General features: G+C 37.3%; 1 non-coding gene across 1 annotated transcript; it reads left to right on the top strand.

Annotated features, from left to right (window-relative positions):
* The first annotated feature begins 8,782 nt into the window (after window positions 1-8,782).
* Window positions 8,783-8,856, top strand: TRNAI-AAU (transfer RNA isoleucine (anticodon AAU)). The gene has a single exon. It is a non-coding gene; the product is annotated as a tRNA-Ile (tRNA).
* The last annotated feature ends 11,601 nt before the right edge of the window (window positions 8,857-20,457 follow it).

Genomic DNA, 20,457 nt, shown 5'->3' with positions numbered 1-20,457 from the left:
TTTAATTTCTTTCTTTCTTTCTTAGGTTTGGACCTGGAAATTTTTCCATCCAGATTTCTCGATCTTCAGCTTCCTCTTTTAGATAACAACATTTTCTTTTGTCTTTCAAATAATCGATCAGTTATGTTTTCCTACCTACTGCTCGCTTTCCTTCCAACTTTCTTTCTATAGCGAAATGAAGGAGACAATTTGTTCGAATGATGTGTCCAATACAATTGGCCTTCCTACGAAGGAAGCTGGCTATATGTGTCTTCTTCTCTCCTACCTGTTTTAAGACATCTTCGTTTGCTATTGTTTCTCTCCCTCTGTCCATTTATCTTCCCCATCTTCCTCCAACACCAGCTCCGAAGCTCTCCAAATAGTTCTTCTCTAACTTCCATAATGTCGAAGTCTCTGATCCATACAGTTCAATGCTCCATATATAGCACTTGAGTCCACTATTAATAAGCCTGCTAGTTACGACCGATCTTTTGTTGTTAAGAGCTCCTCCGTGGCTAAGCGGTTAGCGTACGCGCTTTTGGCGTGGGAGGCCCGGGTTCGATTCCTATGGTTCGGATTCCACGTTAATCAGTAGGTCCACGTCTTATATAGTCTCGCTGCTGAACGGGACGTTAAACTCAAAATCAAGTCAAGTTAAGTCTTTTGTTGTTAAATGCTTCTTTGGTTATGGCAATTCTTAAACTCATCTCTTTGATACAGTAAGCATCTCTCGTGAAAATACTTCCCAGATATTTGAAATTATCGACCTTTTCAAGTTCTCTTTGTTCTACTCTCACGTGTAAGGGTGCGTTTCCACGAGATATTCTCATGACTTTCGATTTTCGAGGTTGATTTAAAGAAAGTGGCTACCAATGTTCTCGGCGCCATTTTCATCACGCTAAAGGGTTATTGGACTGATTAGTAGTTTAAACACTGCAACCTGACCGCAGATGTTTAATTATGAAAATAAACAACCACGTCAAACTGTAGTTATCGTAATAAACGAAATTCAAGTTTAATTGAATTCGGTAATCATATTGCCACATTCGCTCTTCAGTCCTTTACAATGCTCTTCTGTGCTCTGCGACTTCCGTCACTGAGGCGTCTCTTCCGTCCAACATTGGTTGGTTTGGGTTTAGGCATCCCTTTAGCACCGAGGCTATATGAAATATGAACTTTTAGACTAACATAAGATCCGAACCACATGAACTCCTACCGGAAATCGAACCCGAGTTTCCTGCACCTCTTCACCGATGTTGTTTTCCTATGAGTTCTGTAGTCCATTATCACTTTAGACACTGTGCCTCGCGACACACCTATCACATCGATTACTTCCACCAACTAACCACGCACTCACAATTTTAGTTTTCTTTGAAACTCTGAGAGGCCTATCATTTTGTGACCACTGTCTGGCTGATTCAACACACACTTGTGTTCAGCCCAAACTGGCGTACTACCGACGATCACCTAATATACTAAACAACGGTAAGGTGTTCCGTACGATTTCTCAGTTGTTCATACAGATCTCATACTCCTACGTACTGCAAATCGTAATTGTCTCCATTATTTTGACAACTATCTGTATGCATGTTACCTAATATTAGACCAATAACAAGTCAAAATACCCAAGGTTGGCGGGACACATCGCTTGTGCGAGAAACTAGCGCGGAATCTATTGATATCTAGTTGAAATGCTTGCACTTCTGGGTAGAAGTAGAAGAAGATACCCTAATATAAAACAAATATACCAATCCCTACTAAACCGAATAGAAATTAACATCTTTCCGTTTAATATCACACGATTATACCCTTTAGACTAAAGAAGACGATGATTACAGCAAGTGAATGATAACGAATAATTTGGTGGAATGAAAATGTGGGAGGATATGGAAGTACCCTGAGAAAACACACGGACGGGATGTTGCCCATCACAAACTTATTTGCGGAAGATCAAATCAGGGACCTCACGTATAGGGGTGCGCACGAAACAAGATTTGAGGCTCTAATCGCTCGAAAATGAGCTATAAAAGTGATTACACTCGACTCTAAAAATGTATATTTCTCTATTGGGAGAGCTGCGTCTCGACTCGACTTCTGTCAGAAAATTTCTGTCTCGTCTCGACTCGTAAGCATCCCTCCACGTAGTGATGAGCAAATGCAAGACCAAGACCAAGACCCGGGTGGTCTTGGTCTTGGTCTTGGTCTTGCACATGCGGTCTTGGTCTTGGTCTTGCACTGGAACTCTCGGTCTTGGTCTTGGTCTTGGTCTTGCACACCTAGTCTTGGTCTTGGTCTTGGTCTTGCACACTCAGTCTTGGTCTTGCTTGCAAGAGTCTTGCAAGTTTTGCTTTTAAGAAATCTATGATTTTCATATGTAAATTTTACTCTGGATATAAGGGATAATAAATCCTACATTGCGTCAATAGTGAGGGAAATGCAATGTATGTTTCTAAATGTAATATATTTTACCTTCGTGTAAGTGTGATGATGCTGTACAACATAGGCGATGACCTTTACTTTTTTTTTTCAATGGGTGATCACGCTTCACTACTTATAAGATAAATCCCAACATTTCGTAATATTTTTATATGTTTTAACAGATCCAATACTCCACTGGTTCCCAAACTGGGGAGGCTACCCCTGACAGTGAGACGCATGAAAGAAAACCAAGACGGCACAGATTACTGAAATACCATAAATTGCAAAATTATTTTTACACTCTAAAGGCTTCAGATTTTTTTCTTTCCAACCAAGATTAGCTCATCTTTGTATTGAACAAACTCCCAATTAAATATCGAAATTTTGTTTTACTGATTCTAATATGTACTGCATGGGGCAGAAACAAGGTCATTACGCAAAAACGATGAAAGTTAGACTTTCGAAATGTGGACATGGAGAAAAAAGGAGAGAATCAGCTTGGTGAACGGAAAACGAATGCAAAGGTTTTAGAAATAGTAGCAGTAGGGGAGAAAAGAAGAATTTTAGATGTAATTAAGAGGAGGACATTAGCTGAGGAGGAACTGTATGATGAGGGACGTGCTAGAAAGAGGGGGCGAAGGAGATTGTAGTTGAAGCTGCCAATAATGGCAGAATAGCTATTATTATGACGATGATGATATGTTTTGCAATATTGACCAAAAAAGAGAAAAAATTAAAATAATAATAATTAAACCTCTTAATATTTTAGAATATAAATGAAATTAAATTTGTGAGTTTTACGTCCCACGATTATGCCGGCTAGGCTAAAGGAGACTGTGATGATGAAAAATGAATGAAAATGGTGGAAAGAAGAAAGTGGGAGGAAACGGGAGAACCCCGAGGAAACCCTCAAATACGGTGTTTGTCCACCACAAAGTTCACTTGGCGGGGGCTGGGATCGAACGCGGGACCCCAAACACCAGAGCATCAAAATAACAGCATCAAACTTCAAGTTATTTGAAATAATTACGAAATCACTCTCAGTTGTGAATATAGATTATTTATTGTTGTATAATGTTATATCGTTGAATCCTAGATATGCCGTATACCTAAGGGGACTATAAGTTATATTGATAAACAATTATTCAACGTATAAGCATCCACCTATGAAATCAAACTTGCGGTCACATGCGCTAAGTTTTTGTCAATGTCATGAAAATGTTATTTCAATATTAATTTTATATGTACACATTAAAAATTTCCAACGGATGCTTTAACCTCAGAGCCAAGGCCATACCCATGTAGTCGGCACCTATGGTGTACGGAATTGCCGATGTTCAATACTACATTTCTTTAGTTTTGGAACGTCCCACGATTATTACACTGAGGCTAAGGGAAACAGTGATGATGAGAAATAGTGGAATGAAGAAAGTACAAGGAAACGGGAAAACCCACGCACAGGGTGTTTGTTCACCAAAGAAGCTCACATAGCGCAAGCTGCGATCGAAAGAGGGCCCCATGTACCAGAGGTGAACGCTCTGCCACTGAGCTACCGTGTCCATAACATGCTCTAGTTTATTTTTGCTTATCCACTTCTTATGGACACAACTATTCTTCGTATGATTTCCCAAAATCCAATCATGGGCCGTTGTGAATGATCAAATGATGACCAAAGTAAATCAGACACTGAAGTTATTATAGCTATATAATTATGCTGTCGGTCGTCTCGTGAACAACCGATTCAAAAAACGACATACTGTAGCTATATGTTACAGGAGCAGATCGACTCACATGGATTGCATAAACTACTGGGAATACATTCACTCCGGCGGTATTTTTACTGGAGCCAAGAAGTTCACGTGAAAGATATAATGATTTTTCCCCTTCCTTTTTACATTCTATAAAAAATCAAGTAGTACCATACTTGTGCAAGACTCTTGCGCAAGAGTCTTGGTCTTGGTCTTGGTCTTGCAGGTATGGTCCTGGTCTTGGTCTTGGTCTTGCACCCCTTGGTCTTGGTCTTGGTCTTGCATCGGGATTCCTGGTCTTGGTCTTGGTCTTGCATGCAAGACTCTTGCAAAAACTGCAAGACCAAGACTCTTGCGCTCATCCCCACCTCCACGTATCAAAGGTAAGTGCTCTACCACTGAATACCGTGGCTCCCAAGGCTGGATAGAAGACAATGGTACTGCTTTACTTCTGCAGCAATGAACCTTCTCGTTCCTTAAGCAAAGATTTGGTTAATTACTGTATTTAGCCATACTAAATAAGTTTAGGTGAAATCTTTGGTTTTAATGTCCAGCTAAAAAAGTTGGTTGTTAGTGCAATGACTTGGATATCAAAATGTATGAACAACTCGTCATTTAATTACTGAGGTAGCTTTGCAAGCTGTAAATCCGAACAAAATCGATAAATTCATTATGGCTGTATGTTGTCACGCAAACACGAGATGCAAGAAGAACCACAAAACTACAAAACTATTCTATTCATCCTAATTTGCACAGAACACATTTATGACGATCAGTCTCATGTTTAAAGTGTGACGTGTCAATTCGTAACGTGGTGCTGGAGATTAGTGGATGGTATTCTCGAAATATTCCACTCTTATTGTAATGAACAACCTTGTATTTCTCGGTTTTCTCGCAGTCTTCTCATCTTCTAGCGCACTCTTCATTTAATCAATTTTCCAGGATGTCTTGCCGTATCTAGTAGCACATAGTGCACGGGCGTTACATTTAAATTTTCAAATTTTGATTATTATTATTATTATTATTATTATTATTATTATTATTATTATTATTAGTAGTAGTAGTAGTAGTAGTAGTAGTAGTAGTAGTAGTAGTAGTAGTAGTAGCAATAGTAATAATTGTAACAAAAGTGCCCGTTCGCATAGGGAGAATAAGGATCAATATATCATAAGCATCATCATCATAGGTATTCTGTCATTGGCAGGTCACTTGCTGCAACTGAGAAGCTTCCATCCTCCACGGTCTTCCGCTAACCTCTTCGTCTTTATGTACGATTTTCCTGTTTTGGTATCGTCCATCTATTGTAATCTTCTTCACCCACTCTCTCTCCTGGCACCATACCCTCTTGCACACCCCTCATGATACAGCTTCTTTTTAGCCACTGTCCCAACCAGTTCCTCTTCCTCCTCTTAATGATATCTAAAATTGTTCTTTCCTCCCCTACCATTTCTAACACCAACTCATTCCTTTTCCGATTGACCCAGCTAGTTCTCTCCATTCTTCTCCAGACCTACATTTCGAAAGCTTCCAGTCGTTTTTTAAAATTATTTTTCTTAATATCCATGTTTCCGACCCATAGAATACAATATTTCACACGAAGCATTTTATGAGTCTTTTCCTTAACTCTTTATTCAAGGTCCTACAAAACAGACTTTTCTTCCTTGCTTCTATTTCACGTTCACATTCATATCACTACTAATAATACTAGCCAGGTATTGAAATTCTTATTCAGGTCTTAGATGGTTCACGTAAAACTGTTCATGTCTTAAAAGGTGCATGTTTAAGTTTTCCATGTACTGAAGTGTATCATACAAACCTTATGCCTCTTTTCTTTCACAACTTTGGTAATTGAAATTGATACCCCTTGTGCCCTGAACGCCTCATACTTCAGGATAAGTTTCACCTCAATAAGTGACGTGGTTCTTGTACAGCATCAATTTTTAGGTTTACAAAGAATTTCGTTTTCCTTCATTTCCTCCAAAACTACGTATGAAATAATAGCATCTGCTATACAGAGCATGTGCATTAAATTTTGCTTATATATCACAAATTCAGAAAAGTAAAATACTTATATAAGATCTGAAATTTAATTAGAAAACAAGGAAATTAAGGTTTTGTTCATCCAGCATCTAATTTTCTAGTAACTTCACAAAGGCAGCAAATGTTTATTCTTGTTCGATGTCATTCCAAGAGAACAATGCAGTGATACTTTAGGAAAAACGAAATGAAATATCTCAGTTTAACGTTCCCCACGATTAAACCCTTTAGGCTAAGGGAGACGATGATTAAGGCGAGTGAATGGTGATGGAAGAATTAGTGAAATGAGAAAGTGGGAGGAAACGGGAGTGGGTCAATGAAAACTTGACTCACGACCCACTGACCCACGATCCACCCTGACCCACTCTGACTCACCACCCACCGTGACCCACTCGTGATATACTCAATTTTTGGCAAAAATTCGCACCTCCACTCCTCCCTTAGGATATATTATGATGAAAGCGATACAATGACATTCCAGTTGGGATTGGAGCCAAACTATATACCAAAACTCATTTAATTTGGCTTTGTTATTTGGCTGATGATCATGCACACAGTTACATTCATTTTTTATATAATACTTCATATATTAAAGGTGATTCAAAAATATTTTTTCCAGTAGTCAGATTCTCTAAAAAACACTGTGTCTCGAAAGCCAAGTAGTAAGTCATGTTGTTATTATTACAATGAGAATTATCAATTTCCAGAAGTGCCTGAAGTTATTTTTTCACTTAGATATACTCATCTCAAGGTAAATAAATAGAAACAAATGAAAAATAAAGGAAAGTGGAGGCCTTAAAAGTAAAACGTAGACAAATACATCAGTGTTCAGAAGTCGCTGTCTACAACACACTAAGCAGAATGAGTCAGTGGGTGGATTGGTGAATCAGAGTGGGTCATGGTGAATCGGTAGGTCACGGCAAGTGGTGGATAATTGTAGGTCACGTTCTGTTGACCCACGGTCAACTCACCCACTCACATATCTTGACCCACTTGACCTACGACCTACTGAACCACTCTATCTCTGACGGAAGTACTCCGAGAAAACCCACGGACATGGAGAAAACTTAAGTTAGTTTGTTGTCCACCACAAACTAACTTGGCCTGGGCTCGAACCAAGGACTCTACGCACCAGAGGTAACCTCCCTAACATTGAGCCACCGTACTCCCTAGTGATACTTGAGAATCCAAACTTAATATATTCCTGAGCTCTGGTCAAATTTTCAAATCTTTGAGCTCCTGGACAATTTTTCCCTTTAAAGTAGTAGAAGCTAGCCTAATTTATATAGGAATTTATATTAAAATCTGTAAATTTACCCTTAAATAAAGATTTTTTTAAAAAAAAAAAAGATATTTCGGAGAGCGGATCCCAGGATCCATCTCCTGCGCACGTCTCTGCATCAAGGCATAGAATAGATTTTAGATTACGTTCAATTTTCTTTTATTATTATTCTATTATTTCTTTTAATAACTACTCCACTCCTGACTGTATTTAGTTATTTGGTAAGGTTTTGTCATTATCCAACTATTTTTTTCAACATTCTTTCAACATAAAATCAATCAGTCCTTTCCAGAAACTCCACCTTTGTCTTCAGACATTGTAAAAGTGTATTCACTAATTTACCTGAGAGCGAATGTTAAAAACATTAATATCTATTCGGGGAATATTAGGGTTTTAACCTTACTGTCCAGGGGAAAATGTTGGAGCCAGACCTCCTCAGACATTCTTAAGGCTGCAGACTACTAAATATTTTTGAAAAACTAATATTTTTTTCTTTTGCCCGGTTTTCATAAGTGGAAAGAGGTAATAAAATGTAATTTACCACAATAATAGATAATATTATTCTACACCTGAAAATACGAATTGGAAGAATTTTCAGTGTTGCTATCCATAGAAATTACAGTGTGACCAGAATTTGAATTACTCAAAAATCTAGGTAAAGGTAGCGACTAGAAAAATGAACTCAACGGCAATTGATGACTTATCGTTCTGTCTATGTTCCTTGTTTACTACTTTTTAAATAACATTTCTATTTATTTTATAAACCTTACATAAATTATTACAAAATAAAGAGAAACGTTATTTAAAAAGTAGTAAACAAGAAACATAAACAGCATGATAAGTCATCAATTACCGTTAAGTTCATTTTTCTAGTAGCTGCCATAACCTAGATTTTTGAGTAATTCAAATTCTGGTTGCACTGTAATTTCTATGGATAACAACACTGAAAATTCTTCCGATTCGTATTTTCGGATGTAGAATAACATTATCTATTATTGTGGTAAGTTACATTTTATTACCTCTTTCCACTTACGAAATACGGGCAAAAGAAAAAATATTAGTTTTTCAAAAATATTTAGTAGTCTGCAGAATTAAGGTTACACTGGCACTTCAGCTATTTCAAGTCTTTAGTTACCGTTTTTCTATTTTTTCTCTTCTTCTAGTTAATTCCTCTCGCGATTTCTTTAGGCATGGTCTTAATTTTTAATTATAACTATTTTTCCACCTCTCGAAATATAAATTCATAATACATTGATTTTATGTTCTAGTTTACCTGTAATAACTAACAGTGCCTGGATACTTCAGGAGTAACAGTTGTGGCCGGTTAGCTCAGTTGGTTAGAGCGTCGTGCTAATAACGCGAAGGTCGTGGGTTCGATCCCCTCACTGGCCATATTAATTTTGCCGATGGGTGTAGCCGAGAGGTCTGAGGCATTAGGCTGATGATCTTGCGGTGAATCTAGAGACCTGCACGGGCCGGGCGGAACTTGAACTATCCTCATGTTACTTCATGTATCCTCATGTCGAGTCCTGAAAATGAAAAATAAGTGACGAAGTTTTTTCTTTTTAAGTAGATAGAGCGTTAGGCTTTTAACCTAACGATCCAGGGTTCGAGTTCCTGTTCGGGCGTATGGTTTTCTTTCATTTTCAATGAAGAATTTCATATTAACACCTGGATAAAACAAATGGGTTAATTGGTACATATCATTACCTTATATAAGCATATTATAATTGTGTATGGTTTTCAACACATTGTCACTTTAATTTATTACAATACTGGTTATGGACGAGTCAAATAATATCGTTACTTCCGATAATAACTCAAAGTACAAGGTTTACAAAAGTTTTAACCAGTCCCAGGTTTAATTCTTGATAGATAGCTAGGTAGAGTACAGTATTTACCCCAGATAGAAACTCGAGTAGGCCTACTGGTTTCGATTTCACTTTTAAACAATACAGTCCACAGGCACTGAGGACAGGCGTTAAACTCAAATCAACTACCCAATCAATGTAAACTTAAACTCAGCTTTGTAATTAATTCGTTAAAAAGTTTTGTTAATTTGCCATTTAATCACATAACTTTTGCAGGAGTTAATTTTTAGTTGATAATTGTAAAAGAAAATTTTAACGATTAAAACAATCGTTTGTTTCTCGAAAGCATTCGAAATGGAAGAAGGCCTATATTTACTTTTCTTAATAGCTAGCCTTGATTACCCGCTTCGCTGGGTTGAAATAAAAACTTCAAATGCACAACTCCTTTATATATCTCCCCATCCCTATTCCCAAGCAGAGATGGAATGGGTCAGTGGGTCGGTGGGTCAGTGGGTCAAGTGAGTCAAGTTTTCTGGGTGGGTCAGTGGTTCGTGGGTCAACAGCATGTGACCCACTGTGACCCACCATCCACCGTGACCCACTGCGACCCACCACCCACCATGACCCACTGTGACCCACCACCCACCATGACCCACTGTGACCCACCACCCACCGTGACCCACTGTGACCCACCACCCACCATGACCCACTGCGACCCACCACCCACCGTGACCCACTGCGACCCACCGACTCAATATGATCTACCGACCCTCTCTGCTCACTGCATTGTAGACAGTATCTTCTGAAGACTGGTAAATTTGTCTTCGTTTTACTTTCAAGACCTTTATTTCCCTTCCTTTTCCACTTGTTTCTGTCTACTTACCTGAGGTGAGTATATTTAACCAAGTGAAAAAAGAACTTCAGGCACTTTTGGATATTGATATTTTTAATAGTAATAATAGCAATAGGACTTACACTACTACTTGGCTTTCGAGACCTGTGAGTTTTTAGAGCTAACTACTGGAAAAAATACATTTTTGAATCACTGTAATATATAATTTATTATATTAAAAAACTGAATGTAACTATGTGTGCCTGATCATCACGGTAAAATTGCAAAATCAAATGAAATTATTTTTGGTATATAGTTAGGCCTTAATCCAAATTGGGATGTTATATTGCTTTTATTATAATGCATATTATCCTAAGGAGGTAGTGAGGATCCGAATTTTTGCGAAAAAAAATGAGTATCTCGCAAGCCGTTAAACTTACGGCGATGAAATTCAGTGTATTAACTCTTTATTGAAAATAAACAGTGTGTGTCTTAGCATTTTTTTAAATTTTCCTTTATGTGGGGGGGAACTTTCTATATATGGAAAATTGGTAGTGAGTTGGTTTGTAAAAATGATCGAAAACGATCGATGATATTTAAGAAAAAAATTAGAAACAAAAAATACAGTGCTTGGCTTCATATATTCATTGCTTTCTGCTATAATAAGTTGCTGAAGCTTATGTTTATTATTTGGAGCGCTTACAGCACAGGGCAGTCAACCCATAAAGTTGTGCGAAAAATAGGCATACAATTTGTACTGTAAGCTTAATTACACGGAAATTTGAAGTTTGGATTGTACGCATAATTGTATGGAAAATTTTACACTTTTTCTCCCTTTACGTTGGTCTACTTACTTTGATTTGGAACTTTGAAATTTCATCTTTTTTTCCACTGAAAAGTATTGATAATTCAACAAGGAAATAATTATACTATGATAATTTAATTGAAATTCATCGTAATTTGGCACATGGCAAACAGCAGTGTGGTAATTGAAGGGGAAGAAGGAGGGAAATTATCATTCAACTCTGAACACTTTCCAGGAAACTCGTTCCCTTTCGCTTTCTAGACGGGGGAGGGAACTTGGTAATGGTATCAAATCTTCATGTGTAATTACAAAAATTAAATTTATAAACAAATAAGAAATCATCAGTTTATCAGGCTTTAATTGATAATTTATTCACAAGATTCCCTATCAAAGGCGTGGTAGATGAAGTTTCTGTTCTACATGGGTCGACATTACCAACTGACATGGTCGATATGGAAAAGATGTTGTATGGTGATAGAGAGATGATACTTCTTGCTGAGTATTTCAAACCTAACCAAGAAAAATCGTTATCAGACTTACTTAAGTCTAACAAGTACATTGTCGATGAGAAGTTGCAGAAATCTGGTAGAAATATTATCAATTTCCACGACAGAGTGCGAACGGGAATTCCCCCTTATGAATTTACAGATGACTAATATTAGAAATACACTAAGTGCTCAAACATTTCCTAGCTTGTTGCTCATCAATGTTAATGGCCCACCGCTAGACAAGCTCAAAGTAGACGAGCTAGTTATTTCTTGGCTGAAGGATGGACATCATTCCACTGCGGATGATTTACCGCCAAAAAGTTACCAACAGGAAATAAATCCGATTTCAGATTTGTTTTAATGTGGAAAATTACGTGTTACGGAAAATGTATACTTGTATTACTAATGGCTTATTTGTGTTATTCAACTTTGTATCTAATTTTTAGTAAGTCTCTTCTTTGCTTTAGGTAAACTACTTTGAATAAATATTCATAATAATTGCAATTATGCATATTTGTAACTTAAATTTAACATGGTGTTTTAGTGATTAAACAAATTACAATTATGAGCATAATTTATGGAGATGCTCTCACAGAGGGTAACCGAGCACCTTTATACCGTATGAACAACTGATTTTTCAAGGCTTTTGTGAGAAAAATATTGTAAACTGAAAAACCATAACCTTTTCCATATTGTATAGGGGTATTTTCTTGCGAATAGAAGTTTCTTGTGGAATTCGTTCAGAAATTAACACTTGAAAGAATACTCTCTTAGTACAAGTATATTTTAGGCACACACTAATTTCCCCCCACCTCGAACTGTTTCAATTTCCTCACTGACAAACACTTTACCATTTTATACCTTAGGTCAGATCCACTGTTATTGTAACAGAGTGGTGCTTGAGCGATTGACTAGAAATTCAAACTCCAATTAGTGACAATTTCACAGTCTTGTTTTATTACAAGTGTAAACTCTTTAGTCAGTTTAGAAGAGGCCGTGGATCGTGTTCAGAGTTGATGACGATGGATTTTGGTGAGTCAGAGTAGGTCAAAGTGAATAAGAGTGGTTCATGGTGGGTGGTGGGTCATGGTGGGTCACAGTGGGTCACGGTGGGTGGTGGGTCATGGTGGGTCACGGTGGGTGATGGGTCAGAGTGGGTCACGGTGGGTGGTGGGTCAGAGTGGGTCATGGCGGGTTTTGGGTCAGTGGGTCGTGGGTTGTGGGTCAAGTTTTCATTGACCCACGCCAACTCTGTTCCCAAGTTGCAGGGCTGAATTTGGAGTTGAGTTCATTTTGAGTTTAACGTCCCTTCCAGCAGCGAGGCTATATGAGACGGGACCTACTGTGTATCCTGGAATCCCAACCACACGTGCTCCCACCAGGAATCGAACCCCAGTTTCCCACGCCAAATGCGGCTGAATTTGGATTAAACGGCATCGGAAATGTCACTGTTCACTTCAGCGACCCCGAAAACTATGGATTCGACACTAATATCGGTCATTTTCGATCCTTTTAAAATATCTTCCCCTTCCTCTTCCCTAAGTTTCACCGTCAAAGAAAAATGACAGAAAGCATTCCAGGCCCGAACCTCATCTATATGGCAAATTCGATCGAAATTAGTCTAGTGGTTCAAGAGTTATATATATACAGTGGCGGATCCAGGATATGATCAAGGGGGGCTATAGCCCCTATAGCCTCCCCTTAGATCCATGCCTGTATAGGCCTATAAAATAAAAATACTCCTAGGCTCAAACCTCATTTATGTTAAAATTTTCATCGCGATTGTCGGATGGTTCAAGAGTTATTAAGTCACAAACGTAGTCACTTTCACTTTTATTTTTTTCTATATCTCTTCCTCTCCCCTCCCGTAAGTTGCACCGTCAAAGTGAAATGACAAAAATCATTCCACGTCCGAACCTCATAGATATAGATACAGATATAGATACGAAGATATAGATATAGATACAGATATAGATATAGATATAGATATAGATATAGATATAGATATAGATATAGATATAGATATAGATATAGATATAGATATAGATATAGATATATTAAAACTAATATTGAATATATGGAAACTTTCCTTATATTAATCTTTTGGTCATTATGGTCAGTTCAGATATATCTAGCTAGTGTTGTGATGGCAGTAACCAAAGCAAGGGAGGTCGGGATTCAACAGGAATGTAGTATCGAAAAATAGAAACCATATTAGCAATTTATCTTGATATGCTTTTGTAACTTTTAAACTAATGGACAAAAGACACTGAAATTTTGAACCGTGAAAATATCGTCAAGGTGACATTATTTGGCATACTATGTGATACTACAAGATTAGCATTGTTGCAAACCCAACATAAAGTTGTCTTTCTTTCGAATAGCACTATCCGTTTTACATATTTTAAACTTACGTTTAAAAGGAAAGCATATAATACCACTTGTTATGCAGATTGCAAACTAAGGACGCTACAATGTCATAAACATCCATTTTTTTAGACCTCTACTTCAGTAATAACGTGAATGAGACAGACAGGGCAAAACACTTCTAAAGAGCTTTAGTGTCTAACACTATGATCATGATATGAGAGATTTAGAATGAATACGAACAAAGTTACAACGAGTTGAAATTTTGTATTTTTTTTCAAAAGCCTTCATTTAAAAAAAAATCTTAGATAAGTACCTCATCTTATTGTATAGATGGTTTTCAATAGCTGTGAAGATCGCAATGCTATTTACAGCAATTTGATATCTCAAACCGTTCTGGAGATATGGTAAAAAGTGTTGAAGTTTGCAACAATGCTTAAAATTTTGTAATTTCCAGAACTTATTGTAGTTACGTCTACCAAACTGTAATGTTGTAATGTTATAGAGAAAAGGGAAATTTTAAAAAATGCTTTAAAAATTTCCCACAAATACACTATTTTAAACAATATAATACATTTTACCAATTTTTTCATATCCCGCAAATAGTTCGAGATATCAAATTACTGTAAACGGCATTATAATCCTTTGGTGTATTGAGAACCAAGTACAGCTCACGGATGACGAGAAGAACCCTAGCAGAAGTAGTGTGACGTAGGTATGGGCTCGCTCACTTTTCGCACGGGGGTTTCAAATGACACCACGTAATGGCACACAGATAACTACCCGGAGTAGCAGACATCTAAGTATAAGCCTCACCTCAAAAATGGACTTGACCGTGTCGTTGACCTTTCCCCGCTTCCCCTGTTTTAGGGTTCTTCTCGTCATCTGTGAGCTGTACATAATTGGATGGGATATTTATTTAAACAATTTTTCGAAAAAGTCCTTTGAAAAACGTCAAATTTTAAATTCTTGGAAACTTTGTTTCTACTTGTGCGAGATACGTCATATGATGACCATAGTATTAGACCATAGTAGTATTTAAGGTACTTTCAATGTGCATCATCATCCGTTTCAATTGCATTATTGGGGGGGGGGCATCGTGGCTCAGTGGCAGAGCGTTCACTTCTGGTAGGTGGGATCGTTAGTTCAATCCCCGGCCAAGTAAGTTTGTGGTGGACAATATCGTGTCCGTGGGTTTTCTTGAGGTACTCCCGTTTCCTCCCACTTTCTTATTCCACCATCATTCACTTGCTTTAATCATCGTCTCCCTTACTCTAAGGGCATAATTGTGGGACGTGAAACTGAAATATTTCAAAGAGTCTATGTGTGTTATTACTGTTATAGAACTCGATGGTTATGATACTGTAGTAACCTTAGTTTAAAACACTGAATAACAAGTGTAGACCCATTTCATGTTCTGTTTTTATAAGTAGATTTGAAATGTGGAATAATCTTCTATAGTGCCATATGAAAACATAAAGCTTTTTCATGGGTTGGTACCGGTAACACAGTTAACCTTGAAGTATCACAGCGTGTGCCAAATAATGTCCCCCTGCCGATATTTCCATAATATACAATGTTACCGTTTTTTGTTTACTAGTTTAAAAGTTATAAGGACGTATCCAGATAAACAGTCAATGCTGGATGTATATACAGAGTAGCCACAAAGTCGCTTCCCCCAAAATAAGTAAGGAAGAAAAGGGAAGTAAGAGTATTTTTTAAGACTAGAACTGGTACTTCTATGTGTCTTAGTGTGGCTGGGACTGGTAACCATGTCTTAGCATGTACTTTTTAAAAAAGAGTTGTTTACTGAGCTACAAATGTTGAATGAACCGGAAATTAACAAGGGAGTAACGTGCTTTCATGCTACAAACGTGGTGGGAAGACAACAAAAACATAAATGTAATTCCAGCAGACTTTAGGAGAAGAGTTCCAGGAGTGGCACTATCATGTCAAGTCATGAAAAACCTGAACCAACAATTCGATTTACAGGTTTTGTATATGATGTTCATGCATACGTAGTTATATGTTATATAAAACATATTTGTACTGCTTTTTTATAGTGCTGCCTCTTAATAATATTTTGGAACAGTGATGGTGGCAGAAAGCGGGAAGGGCGAGCGCACCCCTGGTGCCATAGTCTGCCCCCCAGACATGTTATAAGTTCGGTCAAGCAATATTTCAAAATGATTTTTCAGTACACAGAAATACGTGTAAGGCTTAGATCTTTACTAAAGATAATAATTTTTCACAGAAGCAAAATTTTATTAGCAAAATGTTCATATGGATAGAAAAACTCACGCTTTTTTTTTTTTTTTTTTTTTTTGTTCCAGTACCAGCACTTCACACACTCGATATAAGCCCCTTTTTTCCCCCTAGTGGCATAGCAGATGTCAAACCGATATTTCAATTCCGTCTAGGTATTCATTGACATTTCAGGTGACACATTGTCAGTCGACTGACAGATCTTAGAAGTTGTCGACAGGAATACTGTAGACTTGAACCTTGATAAATTCCCAGAAGAAAATCTCTAGAGGGAAAGGTCTGGCGAGCATGGAGACCAAACAATTGATTCAGATTTTCTTCCTATCCATCTTCTAGGGAAATACTCATAGACAATGATAGCAAAATGTGTCGGGGCTCCATCTTGTTAGAAAATGGTTTCTGGAGGTATTTGAGGCACAGCGTAATGTTGGAGCATGTTTAAACAATTCGTTTCTGTCACTGTTTATTCAGCAAAAAAGAACGGGCTTATTATCTTATGTCTCATTGACCCACACCACACATTAATTTTTGGCGAGTTTCTGATAACTTCACTAAATTAATGAGGATTTTCACTCCCCCAAATGTGGCAAATACATTTGTTAAGTTTGCCTCACGTGTGAAATGTAGCTTCATCAGAAAAGCATTCTTGTTATCAACTTCGGTTAACATTTTGCCTGAAAAAAATATGTCTTTTAGGTTTATCATCAGGATAAATTAGTTGATGTACAACGTCGTGGACAGTAGATCGAAGAATATTGAGCTCTAAACTTGCACTTCTGATTGATTTTCTTGGACTTCTTGTGAATCACTTCCATGTTTTCTACTGATACCTTACGCTTCGCAAATTTCCCGTGCATCGACACAAGATTTCCACTTTCACTCAGTTGATTATCCCACTTAATAGCCTACTCAGAAAGGAACATTGTCGTGATGTTCAAGATTGATTTCATACCGAAAAGTACGTTGAACAAGCTTCATAGATTTGTTTTTTTCCACTTAACGCAGAACACTTTATACTAGGGTTACCGTATTTCAAAAATGAAAATCCGGAACGGTACTAAATTACGAGAATCTTTGAAATGCTTAAAATGAAAAGAAGTGTTATATACTAATTTACTTGCTTCCGTTAGATGGAGTTAAATATTACGTAATCACATTTTTAGTCATTCTAGTAGACCTTCACCTCCCTAGGCAAGCAAACGTAAGCAGATGATTTACCGCCTTCTCCCTGTTAAGCATTTTTTTAAAATGATTTCCCAGAATCTGTTACATTTTGTGGCTTCCAGAGTTTGTTTTAACTCATTCAAAGTATGATGTTTCCCTTCACACGTTTTGTCTGTTCGTGTTTTATTATTATTATTATTATTATTATTATTATTATTATTATTATTATTATTATTAGTAGTAGTAGTAGTAGTAGTAGTAGTAGTAGTAGTAGTAGTAGTAGTAGTAGTAGTAGTAGTAGTAGTAGTAGTAGTAGTAGTATATTTTAGAACGGTTAATTCATTGGCAATATGTTCTAGCGACGTTTGTTTTAAAAGAACTTTTTTTGGTGAAATTTTACTTTATTTCTGTTAAGAGAATAATTGAATCGATGAGTTCGAAAACCAGTCATCTCTACATTTGTACCAAATTGAAATTATCGGACTTTCCAACTCAACTGATGTAGACACACACACCCACCCACACACACATCTTCTCTCACTGGTTTTAGAAAATATTGTACGTTGAAATTTCCATTTAGTCTGAAAATATTCAATATCCCGGAGATGATTTGTTCTCGAACTAAACTTGGAAATATGCCGCCAGGTGGCGCCTCATTCGACAGAATAGAAATCACACAGTTGTGAGGTTTTTAATGTCTCTAACTCACCACTTTCTCCCACTTCGTGGGCATTCATTCTACCCTTCTGGTCGTGATTTTGGGATTCTGAAGAGAAAAATCTAAGGAAAATTCGAATATACATGCCTCAACAATATGCCACACTGATAGAATCATCAACGATATCACAGAAGTTCACTGTAAAAAATGAAATGAAATCTTTAAGTTTTACGTCCCATGGTTATCCCGGTTAGGCTAAAGGAGACGGTGATGATGAGTAATGAATGAAATGGTGGAATGAAGAAAGTGGGAGGACCCGGAGGAAACCCACGCACATGATGTTTGTCCACCACAAAGTTCATTGGGCGGCGGCTGGGATCGAACCCGGGACCCCAAGAACCTAAGGTGAACGCTCTACCACTGAGCCGCCGCGGCCCGAGATGAGACTAAATGATACTTGATTTCAAAGGAGTATTATAACAAACTGCATTATCAACAAACTCCTATAAAAAAATAAGAAATGAGAAACAGCAATTTCAGATGCCTAATTAATCAGTTTTAGTTACAAAAGCTTGAGTCCTGGTGAAGTTGAAGTATCTCATCTCATTCGTGGTTTATGTACGTTCAGGTTTGTTCTGTTTAAAAAAGTACCCTGAAAGTAGCTCCAATACCAGTAAAGGAAGCATATTTTGAAAAAGTACACATAAACCAGAAGAAAATTACAGACATTGAGAAAGTGCTCAAATTCATCCCACGTCAGATTTTGCCTTTCTATGAAGAAATTTGTCTGTGGCTCACCACACATTGTCATGATCCAGAAGTGGATTTCTAAATCTACACTATTAGTTTGCTACCTGTTACAATCATGATCCAAAAGGATGTCTGACCTTATAGACTTATTTAGCTATCCGTGAACTGTTAATACTATTACAGTGCGTGACATAACCATATCCATGTAATCTGTTGCATGTAATACATTTATTCCAAGCTGTAAATGAAGAGTGAATAATATTTTTATTTGTTTAACATAATGTAAAGCATATTTTCCAGTTTTGAACGAAAACAAGTCATCTCCAATTTTTAATTTTGTTTTTTAATAAAACAAAACGAGTTATTACGACATCAAAGTGGTGGAATATTATGAAAACAGCCATAATCTAAGTAAAAAAAAAAAAAAAAGTGAAACCAGCCCTATATGTCAGATGCATATTGACTTATTTTGTTTTTTGTTTCTCCTGTAAAATTAGTTTCGATGAAAATGACTGGTTTTTGAACTCAATGATTCAATTATGTATTATCTGTCATACCTGATCCTGTGAAAAAACTACAATATTCCCTTCCTTTCTTCTTCGCTGAAATCCGGGACATTTAAGCGTCCCGAGAAATATTTTCGGGATGCCGGGACACAGATCTCGATTCCGTGACGGTCTCCGATTTTTCGGAATGAATGGCAACCCTACTTTATGCTCAACTGTCCATTCCATCTTGCAATGTATGCGTTGCATGCACACGCGCGTCACATCAACTCGAAGTACTGACAGTTCTCGAAAATGGCTAAAGTTAACCGTTTCATACAAACAAAGAATTTCATTTAAAATTAAGTGTAACTAAAGTTATACTGTTTTGTAATGTTGAAGCTCTGAGCCGGATACCTTGTACACTACAGAGTCTTACAAAAGTCCTGCAGAAAAGTAAAAAGCTGTAACTTTGAAAGTACTACTTACAATTTTGTATTTTGTTTGTAATGTTTAGTGGAAATGTTAAACATTTTATTGGCAACAATGAGCGGATGTAAACGTTGACGTCATAACCGCAAATCACGTGACAAAGATGGCGTCTACTCAAGAGAAAGCACAGTGTGTGGCGTGGTTTTGTGAGTTAAAATCCAATGTTTTGGTGAGAAGAAAATTCCGACAAAAATATCAGAAACAAAAACAACCACCTGCAGGTTCAAGTATCAAGAGATGGTACGATAAGTTCCTAGCTACCAGAAGTGTCTTGGACTTGCCTCGTAGCGGAAGCCCAACAACCAGTTTTGATGTGATTCAGTCCGTGCAAGAAAGCGTATTGTGAAGTCCAAAGAAATCGTTGAAACACAGATCCTTGGAGCTGCGAGTGCCAATGACAACGCTACACAATATCATTCGTAAGAAAATAAATAGCCTTACAAGTTGAAACTTGTACGGAAATTGACGGAAGAAGATTGTGACATAAGAAGTTAGTTTTGTGAAACGATGCTTGCACGGTTGAACAGTGATCCAGGACTTCTTTCAAAGTTACTATTCTCAGATGAATCCACGTTTCATGTGTCTGGTAAGGTAAACCGACACAATTGTAGAATCTGGGGAATTGAGAATCCACACAAATTTGAGACTGAGACACATATTCGTGATTCTCCAAAATTAAATGTGTAGTGTGCAGTTTCAATGAACGTCGAAATGCCATTCTTGGATTCCCGAAAAGATTTCAGCAATGTTTGGACGTAAATGGTGCTCAGCTGGAGATTTGGCGTTGAAAAAATGCTTGGAAACAAAATTTCAAACTTTCTTACAAGGCCACTAAAAGTTTTGTACAAATACAATAAATGGTTACAAAGCTACAGC

Source organism: Thermobia domestica, chromosome 15 (genome assembly GCF_964235325.1).
Source record: "Thermobia domestica chromosome 15, izTheDome1.hap1.1, whole genome shotgun sequence".
NCBI lineage: Eukaryota > Metazoa > Arthropoda > Insecta > Zygentoma > Lepismatidae > Thermobia > Thermobia domestica.
This window is presented reverse-complemented; position numbering and strand designations above follow the sequence as displayed.